Source organism: Phyllobates terribilis, unplaced genomic scaffold (assembly GCF_046119375.1).
Source record: "Phyllobates terribilis strain yellow unplaced genomic scaffold, ASM4611937v1 Scaffold_7__3_contigs__length_470593459, whole genome shotgun sequence".
Classification (NCBI taxonomy): domain Eukaryota; kingdom Metazoa; phylum Chordata; class Amphibia; order Anura; family Dendrobatidae; genus Phyllobates; species Phyllobates terribilis.
Window position 1 is genome coordinate 234,090,604 of NW_027362767.1, and position 16,964 is coordinate 234,107,567.

General features: G+C 50.9%; 1 protein-coding gene across 2 annotated transcripts in view; it reads right to left on the reverse strand.

Annotated features, from left to right (window-relative positions):
- Positions 1-3,832: 3,832 nt before the first annotated feature.
- Positions 3,833-16,964, reverse strand: part of IDH3G (isocitrate dehydrogenase (NAD(+)) 3 non-catalytic subunit gamma) — a 44,502-nt gene continuing 31,370 nt past the window's right edge. For both annotated transcript variants that reach the window (XM_073639819.1, XM_073639818.1), the window contains one exon: positions 3,833-4,205. The gene's annotated coding sequence lies outside the window, so the exon portion shown is untranslated. The remainder of the gene's footprint in view (positions 4,206-16,964) is intronic.

Here is a 16,964-nt window from a genome sequence, read left to right on the forward strand (position 1 = left end):
GCACATGTCCTGGCCCATTTGAAGTTCACCAATGACCATCTGGATGATTCAGAGGAGGCATGGGAGAAAGTCCTGTGGTCAGTTGAGACCAAAATAGAATTTTTTTGTATCAACTCCATTTGCCGTCTTTGGAGGAAAAAGGATGAGTACAACCCCAAGAACACCATCCCAGCCGTGAAGCATGGTGGGGGAAACCTCATACTTTGGGGGTGCTTTTCTGCCAAGAAGACAGGACAACTGCACCATATTGAAGGGAGGATGGATTGGGTCATGTATCACAAGATTTTGGCTAACAACCTCCTTCCCTCGGTAAGAGCATTGAAGATGGGTTGTGGTTGGGTCTTCCAGCATGACAACGACCTGAAACACACAGCCAGGGCAACTAAGGCTTGGCTCTGTAAGGCTATGTACCCACGTAGCAGATTTGATGCAGAGCGTTTTTGCCTCTCTCTGGCAGAAAAAAACGCATGCAGATTTACATGCGTTTTTTAACATGTGTTTTTTCAAGAACTTTTCCAAGCGATTTTGAGCATCACTTGGAAAAGTGCTTGACAAGTTGGTCACACAATATAAATCCATGCAAACGGCATATATTGTGTGACCAACTTAGATGCTTTAAATGCAGCATCTATAGTAAAAAAAAAAAAAAAAAAAAAAAAAAAAAAATTAAAACGTTAAAATAAAAAAAACAATATACTCACCTCTCAGGTCTCCTCCCGGCCGCGTCCTCTCTCCTCGGCGTCCCGCGGTGTACTGGCAGGACCTGCGGGGACGTAATTTAGTCAGCTGATGGTCACGCGACTATCACCTGACCACTGACGTCAGCGGTCGCGTGACCATCAGCTGATTAATTGACATCACCGCAGGTCCTGCCAGTACACCGCGGGACGCCGAGGAGAGAGGACGCGGCCGGGAGGAGACCGGAGAGGTGAGTATATTGTTTTTTTTATTTTTAACTTTATTTCTTATTTTCACCGCGTGGTAGTCAGGATGAAGAGGAGTTGTAGTCTCCTCTTCATCCCGGGTACCACGTGCACCGCGATTACGCCGCAAATTCATGGCCATTGAATTTAATTGAAACGCAGCAAATCCACATATACCTGCGGGTTTGCTGCGTTTCAATGTTCCTCAATGGCTGCGAATTTGCAGCGTAATCGCGGTAGAAATGGTCATGCTGCATTTTGCAACGCAAGGCGAGTTCAGCGCGCTAATTAGAGCATCATGTGCACAGCACATCCGAATTCACATTGCTTTGCATCGCAGACTGTTTTACAAGCGTTTTTGCGGCCGCAAAATGCTATGTGGGCACATAGCCTAAGAAGCATTTCAATGTCCTGGAGTGGCCTAGCCAGTCTCAAGACCTGAGCCCAATAGGAAATCTTTGGAGGAAGCTGAAACTCAATGTTACCCAGCGACAGCCCTGAAACCGGAAAGATCTGGAGAAGATCTGAATGGAGGAGGGGGCCAAAATCCTTGCTGCAGTGTGTGCAAACCTGGTCAAGAACTACAGGAATCGTCTGACCTCTGTAATTACAAACAAAGGTTTCTGTACCGAATATTACGTTCTGTTTTTCTATTGTATCAAATACTTATTTCATGTAATAAAATACAAATTAATTATGTAAAAAATCATACAATGTGATTTTCTGGATTTTGTTAGATTGTCTCTCACAGGTGAAGTGGCCTACAGTGCCGGCAAAAAAATTCTTTACAAGTTCAATGAAACCACAAAATCTTAATATTCAAGTGGATTCAAGTGTTTTATTATGGATATTTTATTACAATTAGTATTTTGTCATGTCACCCTTACATTTTATCACCATCTGCAGTCGTTTAGGCATGGACTCAGCAAGGCTGGTTAAGTTTGTGGAGTCCATGTTTACCCACAGTGTCTTCAGCACCTCCTTTAGACAGTTGATGTTGCTGGGTCGTGTCTCTTGAACCTTGTTTTTCATTAAATTCCAGGCATTTTCTATGGGGTTAAGGTCAGGGGATTTACCTGGCCACTCTAAAATGTTAATGTTATGGTCACTGAGTTCTCACGGCCTTGGCTTTGTGGACAGGGGCTCCATCATGCATAAAGTAATCACACTGATGTATGACCCCAAAAGTAAGCATGTGTTCTTCCAAAACAGTAATATAATTGCTTGCTTTCATAGTTATAATCTTGGGAAGGAAGTACAAACCTGCCCTGCCCATGCTTCCACTGAATGCACCCCACACCATCACACTGTCAGGGTGTTTAACAGTCTTAACTGTATATTTTGGGTCATACTGTGACACGGTACTCGGACGACGCACAACCTTTGAGCCTCCCCTGACCAGCCTGAAAGTGCTCTCATCACTAAACCTCACATTCCTCCACTCTTCAGATGTCCAATCTTGATATTTCTTACAAAAGGCAAGCCGTTTCTTCTTCATTGCTGCTGTGAGCAGGGGCTTCTTTGCGGCACGGCAGCTTGGTAGACCCAGGTCCTTCTGCAGGCGGTGACGAATTGTCCTAGTTGCGATGTTCTGGAGGAGCATAGGGTACTTGTTTTTTATTTCAACGGCAGTTATAGAAGGATGTGACATCACTTCACGCTCCAGAAGCTTATCAGTCCTTGGTGAAGTCTTCTTAGGTGCGCCAGAGCCTGACTTCCTCTGCGGTACCATCCCAGGAGGCAATGATGCCGCCAACCGCTTCAGTTGATAAATTGCTTCTCTTGACACTCCCAGATCTCTAGCTACAGCAATCACCGAATCCCCTTTCTCGAGCAGAGTCAAGGCACGGGATTGCTCTTCCATTTTAAGCTTCTTTCGACCCATTGTGGGAGATAATATAAAACTGAGGGAGATAATAAAAGACTGCCTAATAGCAAAACTGGCTGAGCTGCACATAACAACCAATCAGAGTGCAGCTTTCGCTTGACCAGAGAAGTGAAAACTGAGCGTTGATTGGTTGATATTTGCAACAAAGCCAGCTTTAATATTAGACAGTTTTTTATTATCTCCCCTATTGTGTACACTTTTACAAAGTGAAATTATGATGTGGATTTTATATGTAAAGATTTTTTTTGCCAGCACTGTACTATAAAAATTACAGACCTCTCCATCAAATACTTATTTTCCACCCTGTATATGCGCACACAGCCTTGCTATAAGTACACACATACATATTACTCAGACAGCTCCCACAATGCAGAAATCCTCCAGAACTCCATTTAATGTTAGAGATGGGGGCCATCCTGATGAAGGTCTGTTTCAGCTGAGTATCTACAGGTGCATCTCACTAAATTAGAATATCATCAAAAAGTCAATTTATTTCAGTTCTTCAATACAAAAAGTGAAACTCCTATATTATATAGAGTCATTACAGACAGAGTGATCTATTATATAGAGTCATTACACACAGAGTGATCTATTATATAGAGTCATTACACACAGAGTGATCTATTTCACGTGTTTATGGGAGTTTCACTTTTTGTATTGAAGAACTGAAATAAATTGAATTTTTGATGATATTCTAATATAGTGAGATGCACCTGTATGTGACCACCTGCAATTTGGATGCAAGGTTGATATAAGGACCCAAACGGACTGCTTCCCAGGGATTTATGAAGGAGCTGGTGGTCAAACTGGGGCTTACATCTTGTAACATGGCTGCATTAATGTGCCCCCAATAAATGTGTCTGAAATTTTAAGAAAGGCCCATTCTTTTTCCATACTCCCCCTGGTTGTGTCCTGTACTGAAGGTCCGCTCCACTAACTGCAATGGGACCGGTGATCTGCACCATAACCATGGAGACATTATTTTATATATATTTTAGTTCCTCCATAAAAGACGCCAGAATCTGGTTCATCAATCTCTTTTATTGAAGATGGGAACACGAGAGCAAATGAAGCTCGCACACAGCAGAGCGGAGTACACGGACGACGACCCAAGAACAGACGGCTTCCCGCACCTCCGCGGCAGACTAATGATGGCTGCTTGCTGTAAGAACGATGCATGCTGCCACTGGTCTGACATATTCCTAGTGATGAACATTGGTCAGTGTGAGATCGGCTGCACAGACAGAAGAGAGGCCGGTGTGAACGCTGCCTTAGGTATAGCATGAAGCCGATCAAATACACAACTCCGGAGTGCAAGTGCCGGGATGCTCACAGCCATGTACTGCGGGTAAGAGAGGAGCAATCACCGGCAATGGTGGAGGAGGTCACTGCGCCTGCAACACACAAGAGAAGATGAGCGTCTCACGTCAGGAAAATATCCTGGAACCGGAACGTCTGTCATAACAGAGATATGGGCCTTTATATTTAGTGCTCCTTTTTATGTTCTTTACGTGGCTCTCAGGGTAATAATGCAGATTGCCCCAAAGCCCGCCCCCTGAGGCTCCTGAGCCACGCCCCTTGTAAAGACCCCCACCCCTGAGGATCCTGCAAGCCACACCCTCTAGTAAAGACATAAAAATACTGTAAAGGCAAATATCCCTGCACTCGTATGGCGGATTTAAAAACAACAAAAAATGGAATACTCAGGGGAATGAAAAAAGCCAAAAACCAACCACTATACATACATATATATTCTTTTTTTTTTTTATTTATTCCCCACCCCCAAAAAAAAACAACATTTATTTTTCCCTCCCCTTAACAAGATCCTTTATTAAATTTTACATTTCATTAAATGTATTTTTTATTTGCTCCTGTGCTCGCGCCATCACCGCGCCATCATACTATGACACAAGTATGCAAGTACTGCAAAATCCCTGCAGTGTAAAGTATAGAGGGTGGCGGGAATAGGTCTGCTGTGTAACAGTATAGAGGGTGGTGGGAATAGGTCTGCAGTGTAACAGTATAGAGGGTGGTGGGAATAGGTCTGCAGTGTAACGGTATAGAGGGTGGGGGGAATAGGTCTGCAGTGTAACAGTATAGAGGGTGGGGGGAATAGGTCTGCAGTGTAACGGTATAGAGGGTGGTGGGAATAGGTCTGCTGTGTAACAGTATAGAGGGTGGTGGGAATAGGTCTGCAGTGTAACAGTATAGAGGGTGGGGGGTATAGGTCTGCAGTGTAACAGTATAGAGGGTGGTGGGAATAGGTCTGCAGTGTAACAGTATAGAGGGTGGGGGGTATAGGTCTGCAGTGTAACAGTATAGAGGGTGGTGGGAATAGGTCTGCAGTGTAACAGTATAGAGGGTGGTGGGAATAGGTCTGCAGTGTAACAGTATAGAGGGTGGGGGGTATAGGTCTGCAGTGTAACAGTATAGAGGGTGGGGGGAATAGGTCTGCTGTGTAACAGTATAGAGGGTGGGGGGAATAGGTCTGCAGTGTAACGGTATAGAGGGTGGGGGGAATAGGTCTGCAGTGTAACAGTATAGAGGGTGGCGGGAATAGGTCTGCAGTGTAACAGTATAGAGGGTGGTGGGAATAGGTCTGCAGTGTAACGGTATAGAGGGTGGAGGGAATAGGTCTGCAGTGTAACAGTATAGAGGGTGGTGGGAATAGGTCTGCAGTGTAACAGTATAGAGGGTGGTGGGAATAGGTCTGCAGTGTAACAGTATAGAGGGTGGCGGGAATAGGTCTGCAGTGTAACAGTATAGAGGGTGGTGGGAATAGGTCTGCTGTGTAACAGTATAGAGGGTGGGGGGAATAGGTCTGCAGTGTAACGGTATAGAGGGTGGGGGGAATAGGTCTGCAGTGTAACGGTATAGAGGGTGGGGGGAATAGGTCTGCAGTGTAACGGTATAGAGGGTGGGGGGAATAGGTCTGCAGTGTAACGGTATAGAGGGTGGGGGGAATAGGTCTGCAGTGTAACAGTATAGAGGGTGGGGGGAATAGGTCTGCAGTGTAACGGTATAGAGGGTGGGGGGAATAGGTCTGCAGTGTAACAGTATAGAGGGTGGAGGGAATAGGTCTGCAGTGTAACAGTATAGAGGGTGGCGGGAATAGGTCTGCAGTGTAACAGTATAGAGGGTGGTGGGAATAGGTCTGCAGTGTAACGGTATAGAGGGTGGGGGGAATAGGTCTGCAGTGTAACAGTATAGAGGGTGGTGGGAATAGGTCTGCAGTGTAACGGTATAGAGGGTGGGGGGAATAGGTCTGCAGTGTAACAGTATAGAGGGTGGGGGGAATAGGTCTGCAGTGTAACGGTATAGAGGGTGGGGGGAATAGGTCTGCAGTGTAACAGTATAGAGGGTGGGGGGAATAGGTCTGCAGTGTAACAGTATAGAGGGTGGGGGGAATAGGTCTGCAGTGTAACGGTATAGAGGGTGGCGGGAATAGGTCTGCAGTGTAACAGTATAGAGTGTGCGGGGAATAGGTCTGCAGTGTAACAGTATAGAGGGTGGGGGGAATAGGTCTGCAGTGTAACAGTATAGAGGGTGGGGGGAATAGGTCTGCAGTGTAACAGTATAGAGGGTGGCGGGAATAGGTCTGCAGTGTAACAGTATAGAGGGTGGGGGGAATAGGTCTGCAGTGTAACAGTATAGAGTGTGCGGGGAATAGGTCTGCAGTGTAACAGTATAGAGGGTGGGGGGAATAGATCTGCAGTGTAACAGTATAGAGGGTGCGGGGAATAGATCTGCAGTGTAACAGTATAGAGGGTGGGGGGAATAGGTCTGCAGTGTAACAGTATAGAGGGTGGGGGGAATAGATCTGCAGTGTAACAGTATAGAGGGTGCGGGGAATAGATCTGCAGTGTAACAGTATAGAGGGTGGGGGGAATAGGTCTGCAGTGTAACAGTATAGAGGGTGGGGGGAATAGGTCTGCAGTGTAACGGTATAGAGGGTGGGGGGAATAGGTCTGCAGTGTAACGGTATAGAGGGTGGCGGGAATAGGTCTGCAGTGTAACAGTATAGAGTGTGCGGGGAATAGGTCTGCAGTGTAACAGTATAGAGGGTGGGGGGAATAGGTCTGCAGTGTAACAGTATAGAGGGTGGGGGGAATAGGTCTGCAGTGTAACAGTATAGAGGGTGGGGGGAATAGGTCTGCAGTGTAACGGTATAGAGGGTGGCGGGAGTAGGTCTGCAGTGTAACAGTATAGAGGGTGGGGGGAATAGGTCTGCAGTGTAACGGTATAGAGGGTGGGGGGAATAGGTCTGCAGTGTAACGGTATAGAGGGTGGCGGGAATAGGTCTGCAGTGTAACGGTATAGAGGGTGCGGGGAATAGATCTGCAGTGTAACAGTATAGAGGGTGGGGGGAATAGGTCTGCAGTGTAACAGTATAGAGGGTGGAGGGAATAGGTCTGCAGTGTAAAGTATAGAGGGTGGGGGAATAGGTCTGCAGTGTAACAGTATAGAGGGTGCGGGGAATAGATCTGCAGTGTAACAGTATAGAGGGTGGGGGGAATAGGTCTGCAGTGTAACAGTATAGAGGGTGGGGGGAATAGGTCTGCAGTGTAACAGTATAGAGGGTGGGGGGAATAGGTCTGCAGTGTAACGGTATAGAGGGTGGGGGGAATAGGTCTGCAGTGTAACGGTATAGAGGGTGGCGGGAATAGGTCTGCAGTGTAACAGTATAGAGTGTGCGGGGAATAGGTCTGCAGTGTAACAGTATAGAGGGTGGGGGGAATAGGTCTGCAGTGTAACAGTATAGAGGGTGGGGGGAATAGGTCTGCAGTGTAACAGTATAGAGGGTGGGGGGAATAGGTCTGCAGTGTAACGGTATAGAGGGTGGCGGGAGTAGGTCTGCAGTGTAACAGTATAGAGGGTGGGGGGAATAGGTCTGCAGTGTAACGGTATAGAGGGTGGGGGGAATAGGTCTGCAGTGTAACGGTATAGAGGGTGGCGGGAATAGGTCTGCAGTGTAACGGTATAGAGGGTGGGGGGAATAGGTCTGCAGTGTAACAGTATAGAGGGTGGGGGGAATAGGTCTGCAGTGTAACAGTATAGAGGGTGGCGGGAATAGGTCTGCGGTGTAACGGTATAGAGGGTGGAGGGAATAGGTCTGCGGTGTAACGGTATAGAGGGTGGGGGGAATAGGTCTGCAGTGTAACAGTATAGAGGGTGGCGGGAATAGGTCTGCAGTGTAACGGTATAGAGGGTGGAGGGAATAGGTCTGCGGTGTAACGGTATAGAGGGTGGGGGGAATAGGTCTGCAGTGTAACAGTATAGAGGGTGCGGGGAATAGATCTGCAGTGTAACAGTATAGAGGGTGGGGGGAATAGGTCTGCAGTGTAACAGTATAGAGGGTGGAGGGAATAGGTCTGCAGTGTAAAGTATAGAGGGTGGGGGAATAGGTCTGCAGTGTAACAGTATAGAGGGTGCGGGGAATAGATCTGCAGTGTAACAGTATAGAGGGTGGGGGGAATAGGTCTGCAGTGTAACGGTATAGAGGGTGGGGGGAATAGGTCTGCAGTGTAACAGTATAGAGGGTGGGGGGAATAGGTCTGCAGTGTAACAGTATAGAGGGTGCGGGGAATAGATCTGCAGTGTAACAGTATAGAGGGTGGGGGGAATAGGTCTGCAGTGTAACAGTATAGAGGGTGGAGGGAATAGGTCTGCAGTGTAAAGTATAGAGGGTGGGGGAATAGGTCTGCAGTGTAACAGTATAGAGGGTGCGGGGAATAGATCTGCAGTGTAACAGTATAGAGGGTGCGGGGAATAGATCTGCAGTGTAACAGTATAGAGGGTGGGGGGAATAGGTCTGCAGTGTAACAGTATAGAGGGTGGGGGGAATAGGTCTGCAGTGTAACGGTATAGAGGGTGGGGGGAATAGGTCTGCAGTGTAACAGTATAGAGGGTGGGGGGAATAGGTCTGCAGTGTAACGGTATAGAGGGTGGGGAGAATAGGTCTGCAGTGCAACGGTATAGAGGGTGGAGGGAATAGGTCTGCAGTGTAACAGTATAGAGGGTGGAGGGAATAGGTCTGCAGTGTAACAGTATAGAGTGTGCGGGGAATAGGTCTGCAGTGTAACAGTATAGAGGGTGGAGGGAATAGGTCTGCAGTGTAACAGTATAGAGGATGGGGGGAATAGGTCTGCGGTGTAACAGTATAGAGGGTGCGGGGAATAGATCTGCAGTGTAACAGTATAGAGGGTGGGGGGAATAGGTCTGCAGTGTAACGGTATAGAGGGTGGGGGGAATAGGTCTGCAGTGCAACGGTATAGAGGGTGGAGGGAATAGGTCTGCAGTGTAACAGTATAGAGGATGGGGGGAATAGGTCTGCGGTGTAACAGTATAGAGGGTGCGGGGAATAGATCTGCAGTGTAACAGTATAGAGGGTGGGGGGAATAGGTCTGCAGTGTAACAGTATAGAGGGTGGGGGGAATAGGTCTGCAGTGTAACGGTATAGAGGGTGGGGGGAATAGGTCTGCAGTGCAACGGTATAGAGGGTGGAGGGAATAGGTCTGCAGTGTAACACTATAGAGGGTGGAGGGAATAGGTCTGCAGTGTAACGGTATAGAGGGTGGAGGGAATAGGTCTGCAGTGTAACGGTATAGAGGGTGGCGGGAAAAGGTCTGCAGTGTAACGGTATAGAGGGTGGAGGGAATAGGTCTGCAGTGTAACAGTATAGAGGGTGGCGGGAATAGGTCTGCAGTATAACGGTATAGAGGATGGGGGGAATAGGTCTGCAGTGTAACAGTATAGAGGGTGGAGGGAATAGGTCTGCAGTGTAACGGTATAGAGGGTGGAGGGAATAGGTCTGCAGTGTAACAGTATAGAGTGTGCGGGGAATAGGTCTGCAGTGTAACAGTATAGAGGGTGGGGGGAATAGGTCTGCAGTGTAACAGTATAGAGGGTGGGGGGAATAGGTCTGCAGTGTAACAGTATAGAGGGTGGGGGGAATAGGTCTGCAGTGTAACGGTATAGAGGGTGGCGGGAGTAGGTCTGCAGTGTAACAGTATAGAGGGTGGGGGGAATAGGTCTGCAGTGTAACGGTATAGAGGGTGGGGGGAATAGGTCTGCAGTGTAACGGTATAGAGGGTGGCGGGAATAGGTCTGCAGTGTAACGGTATAGAGGGTGGGGGGAATAGGTCTGCAGTGTAACAGTATAGAGGGTGGGGGGAATAGGTCTGCAGTGTAACAGTATAGAGGGTGGCGGGAATAGGTCTGCGGTGTAACAGTATAGAGGGTGGGGGGTATAGGTCTGCAGTGTAACAGTATAGAGGGTGGGGGGAATAGGTCTGCAGTGTAACAGTATAGAGGGTGGCGGGAATAGGTCTGCGGTGTAACGGTATAGAGGGTGGAGGGAATAGGTCTGCGGTGTAACGGTATAGAGGGTGGGGGGAATAGGTCTGCAGTGTAACAGTATAGAGGGTGGCGGGAATAGGTCTGCAGTGTAACGGTATAGAGGGTGGAGGGAATAGGTCTGCGGTGTAACGGTATAGAGGGTGGGGGGAATAGGTCTGCAGTGTAACAGTATAGAGGGTGCGGGGAATAGATCTGCAGTGTAACAGTATAGAGGGTGGGGGGAATAGGTCTGCAGTGTAACAGTATAGAGGGTGGAGGGAATAGGTCTGCAGTGTAAAGTATAGAGGGTGGGGGAATAGGTCTGCAGTGTAACAGTATAGAGGGTGCGGGGAATAGATCTGCAGTGTAACAGTATAGAGGGTGGGGGGAATAGGTCTGCAGTGTAACGGTATAGAGGGTGGGGGGAATAGGTCTGCAGTGTAACAGTATAGAGGGTGGGGGGAATAGGTCTGCAGTGTAACAGTATAGAGGGTGCGGGGAATAGATCTGCAGTGTAACAGTATAGAGGGTGGGGGGAATAGGTCTGCAGTGTAACAGTATAGAGGGTGGAGGGAATAGGTCTGCAGTGTAAAGTATAGAGGGTGGGGGAATAGGTCTGCAGTGTAACAGTATAGAGGGTGCGGGGAATAGATCTGCAGTGTAACAGTATAGAGGGTGCGGGGAATAGATCTGCAGTGTAACAGTATAGAGGGTGGGGGGAATAGGTCTGCAGTGTAACAGTATAGAGGGTGGGGGGAATAGGTCTGCAGTGTAACGGTATAGAGGGTGGGGGGAATAGGTCTGCAGTGTAACAGTATAGAGGGTGGGGGGAATAGGTCTGCAGTGTAACGGTATAGAGGGTGGGGAGAATAGGTCTGCAGTGCAACGGTATAGAGGGTGGAGGGAATAGGTCTGCAGTGTAACAGTATAGAGGGTGGAGGGAATAGGTCTGCAGTGTAACAGTATAGAGTGTGCGGGGAATAGGTCTGCAGTGTAACAGTATAGAGGGTGGAGGGAATAGGTCTGCAGTGTAACAGTATAGAGGATGGGGGGAATAGGTCTGCGGTGTAACAGTATAGAGGCTGCGGGGAATAGATCTGCAGTGTAACAGTATAGAGGGTGGGGGGAATAGGTCTGCAGTGTAACGGTATAGAGGGTGGGGGGAATAGGTCTGCAGTGCAACGGTATAGAGGGTGGAGGGAATAGGTCTGCAGTGTAACAGTATAGAGGATGGGGGGAATAGGTCTGCGGTGTAACAGTATAGAGGGTGCGGGGAATAGATCTGCAGTGTAACAGTATAGAGGGTGGGGGGAATAGGTCTGCAGTGTAACAGTATAGAGGGTGGGGGGAATAGGTCTGCAGTGTAACGGTATAGAGGGTGGGGGGAATAGGTCTGCAGTGCAACGGTATAGAGGGTGGAGGGAATAGGTCTGCAGTGTAACAGTATAGAGGGTGGAGGGAATAGGTCTGCAGTGTAACAGTATAGAGGGTGGAGGGAATAGGTCTGCAGTGTAACGGTATAGAGGGTGGCGGGAAAAGGTCTGCAGTGTAACGGTATAGAGGGTGGAGGGAATAGGTCTGCAGTGTAACAGTATAGAGGGTGGCGGGAATAGGTCTGCAGTATAACGGTATAGAGGATGGGGGGAATAGGTCTGCAGTGTAACAGTATAGAGGGTGGAGGGAATAGGTCTGCAGTGTAACGGTATAGAGGGTGGAGGGAATAGGTCTGCAGTGTAACAGTATAGAGGGTGGCGGGAATAGGTCTGCAGTATAACGGTATAGAAGATGGGGGGAATAGGTCTGCAGTGTAACAGTATAGAGGGTGGAGGGAATAGGTCTGCAGTGTAACGGTATAGAGGGTGGCGGGAATAGGTCTGCAGTGTAACAGTATAGAGGGTGGAGGGAATAGGTCTGCAGTGTAACAGTATAGAGGGTGCGGGGAATAGATCTGCAGTGTAACAGTATAGAGGGTGGAGGGAATAGGTCTGCAGTGTAACGGTATAGAGGGTGGGGGGAATAGGTCTGCGGTGTAACAGTATAGAGGGTGGGTGGAATAGGTCTGCAGTGTAACAGTATAGAGGGTGGGAGGAATAGGTCTGCGGTGTAACGGTATAGAGGGTGGCGGGAATAGGTCTGCAGTGTAACAGTATAGAGGGTGGCGGGAATAGGTCTGCAGTGTAAAGGTATAGAGGGTGGCGGGAATAGGTCTGCAGTGTAACAGTATAGAGGGTGGGGGGGGAATAGGTCTGCAGTGTAACAGTATAGAGGGTGGGGGGAATAGGTCTGCAGTGTAACAGTATAGAGGGTGGGGGGAATAGGTCTGCGGTGTAACAGTATAGAGGGTGCGGGGAATAGATCTGCAGTGTAACAGTATAGAGGGTGGGGGGAATAGGTCTGCAGTGTAACAGTATAGAGGGTGGGGGGAATAGGTCTGCAGTGCAACGGTATAGAGGGTGGAGGGAATAGGTCTGCAGTGTAACAGTATAGAGGATGGGGGGAATAGGTCTGCGGTGTAACAGTATAGAGGGTGCGGGGAATAGGTCTGCGGTGTAACAGTATAGAGGGTGCGGGGAATAGATCTGCAGTGTAACAGTATAGAGGGTGGGGGGAATAGGTCTGCAGTGTAACAGTATAGAGGGTGGGGGGGAATAGGTCTGCAGTGTAACAGTATAGAGGGTGGGGGGGAATAGGTCTGCAGTGTAACAGTATAGAGGGTGGCGGGAGTAGGTCTGCAGTGTAACAGTATAGAGGGTGGGGGGAATAGGTCTGCAGTGTAACAGTATAGAGGGTGGGGGGGAATAGGTCTGCAGTGTAACAGTATAGAGGGTGGCGGGAATAGGTCTGCAGTGTAACTGTATAGAGGATGGGGGGGAATAGGTCTGCAGTGTAACAGTATAGAGGGTGGGGGGGAATAGGTCTGCAGTGTAACGGTATAGAGGGTGGCGGGAATAGGTCTGCAGTGTATCAGTATAGAGGGGGGAATAGGTCTGCAGTGTAACAGTATAGAGCAGGGGTCTCAAACTCGGCTGGGTATATGGGCCGCACATGGAAAAAATTTGAATTTGGGGGGCCGCATTCTTTGTTCAATGTGACATTTTTAGTGATACCATTTTTTTTGTATACACCTTTTGAACATTTTTGCCGTGTTTATTTTTTTATGGCTTGGGTCGTTATGGATGTGGCGATAATAAACGTGCACTTTTTTGTGTTTACTTTAGTTTACATATAAAACAGCATTTTTAGTGCCCAATATTTTTTCATGCTTTATTTTATTTTTTATTTTTTTTACAATTTTATTTCCCCCAATTGGCCACATACAGTAATATTGTCTTACAATTAGCATCATATAGTAATAATGGAAAACATCTTGTAGAAATGTTCCCCATCCAAGTCCCCATCTTGTACTAATGTGCCCCATCCAGGTCCCCATCCTGTGGCAACGTTCCCCATCCTGGCGCCCATCTTGTACTAATGTGCCTCATCCAGGTCCCCATCTTGGGGCTATGTGCCCCATCCAGGTCCCCATCTTGTGGCTCTGGTCCCCATCTTGTGGCTCTGTGCCCCATCCAGGCCCCCATCTTGTGGCTCTGTGCCCCATCCAGGTCCCCATCCTGTGGCAATGTGCCCCATCCAGGTCCCCTCTTGTGGCTATGTGCCCCATCCAGGTCCCCATCTTGTGGCTCTGTGCCCCATCCAGGTCCCCATCCTGTGGCAATGTGCCCCATCCAGGTCCCCATCTTGTGGCTATGTGCCCCATCCAGGTCCCCTCTTGTGGCTATGTGCCCCATCCAGGTCCCCATCTTGTGGCTATGTGCCCCATCCAGGTCCCCATCTTGTGGCTATGTGCCCCATCCAGGTCCCCTCTTGTGGCTATGTGCCCCATCCAGGTCCCCTCTTGTGGCTATGTGCCCCATCCAGGTCCCCTCTTGTGGCTCTGTGCCCCATCCCGGTCCCCATGTTGTGGCTATGTGCCCCATCCAGGTCCCCTCTTGTGGCTATGTGCCCCATCCAGGTCCCCTCTTGTGGATATGTGCCCCATCCAGGTCCCCATCTTGTGGCTATGTGCCCCATCCAGGTCCCCTCTTGTGGCTATGTGCCCCATCCAGGTCCCCATCCTGTGGCAATGTTCCCCATCCAGGTCCCCATCTTGTGGCTATGTGCCCCATCCAGGTCCCCATCTTGTGGCTATGTGCCCCATCCAGGTCCCCATCTTGTGGCTATGTGCCCCATCCAGGTCCCCATCTTGTGGCTATGTGCCCCATCCAGGTCCCCTCTTGTGGCTATGTGCCCCATCCAGGTCCCCTCTTGTGGCTATGTGCCCCATCCAGGTCCCCTCTTGTGGCTATGTGCCCCATCCAGGTCCCCTCTTGTGGATATGTGCCCCATCCAGGTCCCCATCTTGTGGCTATGTGCCCCATCCAGGTCCCCTCTTGTGGCTCTGTGCCCCATCCCGGTCCCCATCCTGTGGCTATGTGCCCCATCCAGGTCCCCTCTTGTGGCTATGTGCCCCATCCAGGTCCCCTCTTGTGGCTATGTGCCCCATCCAGGTCCCCTCTTGTGGCTCTGTGCCCCATCCCGGTCCCCATCTTGTGGCTATGTGCCCCATCCAGGTCCCCTCTTGTGGCTATGTGCCCCATCCAGGTCCCCTCTTGTGGCTATGTGCCCCATCCAGGTCCCCTCTTGTGGCTATGTGCCCCATCCAGGTCCCCATGTTGTGGCAATGTGCCCCCTGTGCTGTTCTTCACACACATAAAATAGAAAAAAAAAAAAAAGATGATTCTCACCTGTCCTCCGTTCCCTCGGCGGCCTTCCTGCAGATGTGGCCCGCAGGCACCACAGAGTCCGACCCCTTGACAATCCCGACCTGGTCCAGGAGGAGCCGCCGACAGCAGCGCTGCATTGCCGCACAGAGACTGTCTCCCAGCACAGCATTTTCAATGTCAGCCGCCGGCCAATCAGAGGCCAGCAGCTGACATCTGCATATGACAATGACGTCATACTTGCTGCGCCGACAGGCAGATATCAGCTGCTGGCCTCTGATTGGCCGGCGGCTGACATTGGAAAGGCAGTGCTGGGAAACAGTCTCTGTGCGGCAATGCAGCGCTGCTGTCTGCAGCTCCTCCTGGACCAGGTCGGGATCGTCAAGAGGTCTGTGCCTGCGGGCCGCATAAAGCAGCCTCAGGGGCCGCATGCGGCCAGCGGGCCACGTGTTTGAGACCCCTGGTATAGAGGGTGGAGGGAATAGGTCTGCAGTGTAACGGTATAGAGGGTGGGGGGAATAGGTCTGCAGTGTAACAGTATAGAGGGTGGGGGGAATAGGTCTGCAGTGTAACAGTATAGAGGGTGGGGGGAATAGGTCTGCAGTGTAACAGTATAGAGGGTGGGGGGAATAGGTCTGCAGTGTAACAGTATAGAGCAGACTTGGGCAAAGTGCGGCCCGCGGGCCACATTCGGCCCTCTGGCTGTTACAGTCCGGCCCGTGGACCAAGACTGCCAAGGGGCTGATAACAGTGGCCCACGGGCTGCACTATGCCCTTCCCAGCTCACACACATGCCGTCACTGCCCGCCGTCACTGCCCGCCCACTCGCCGTCACCGCTGTCTCAATCCGCGGTCTCAATCCGCTGTGAATGCATTGGTGGAGGAGGGGCCGCTATCTCGCTCTTCCATCAATCAGCATTAGAAACAGCTGACGCGATGGCGTCAGCCTGTGCACTGCGGAGAGTCAGTGCTTCTCAGACAGGAGCGCCAGGGGAACAGGGAGTGAGGTAAGTATATGCTGGACACTGGGGAGGGCTGTCACGCTGGACACTGGGGAGGGCTGTCACGCTGGACACTGGGGAGGGCTGTCACGCTGGACACTGGGGAGGGCTGTCACGCTGGACACTGGGGAGGGCTGTCACGCTGGACACTGGGGAGGGCTGTCACGCTGGACACTGGGGAGGGCTGTCACGCTGGACACTGGGGAGGGCTGTCACGCTGGACACTGGGGAGGGCTGTCACGCTGGACACTGGGGAGGGCTGTCACGCTGGACACTGGGGAGGGCTGTCACGCTGGACACTGGGGAGGGCTGTCACGCTGGACACTGGGGAGGGCTGTCACGCTGGACACTGGGGAGGGCTGTCACGCTGGACACTGGGGAGGGCTGTCACGCTGGACACTGGGGAGGGCTGTCACGCTGGACACTGGGGAGGGCTGTCACGCTGGACACTGGGGAGGGCTGTCACGCTGGACACTGGGGAGGGCTGTCACGCTGGACACTGGGGAGGGCTGTCACGCTGGACACTGGGGAGGGCTGTCACGCTGGACACTGGGGAGGGCTGTCACGCTGGACACTGGGGAGGGCTGTCACGCTGGACACTGGGGAGGGCTGTCACGCTGGACACTGGGGAGGGCTGTCACGCTGGACACTGGGGAGGGCTGTCACGCTGGACACTGGGGAGGGCTGTCACGCTGGACACTGGGGAGGGCTGTCACGCTGGACACTGGGGAGGGCTGTCACGCTGGACACTGGGGAGGGCTGTCACGCTGGACACTGGGGAGGGCTGTCACGCTGGACACTGGGGAGGGCTGTCACGCTGGACACTGGGGAGGGCTGTCACGCTGGACACTGGGGAGGGCTGTCACGCTGGACACTGGGGAGGGCTGTCACGCTGGACACTGGGGAGGGCTGTCACGCTGGACACTGGGGAGGGCTGTCACGCTGGACACTGGGGAGGGCTGTCACGCTGGACACTGGGGAGGGCTGTCACGCTGGACACTGGGGAGGGCTGTCACGCTGGACACTGGGGAGGGCTGTCACGCTGGACACTGGG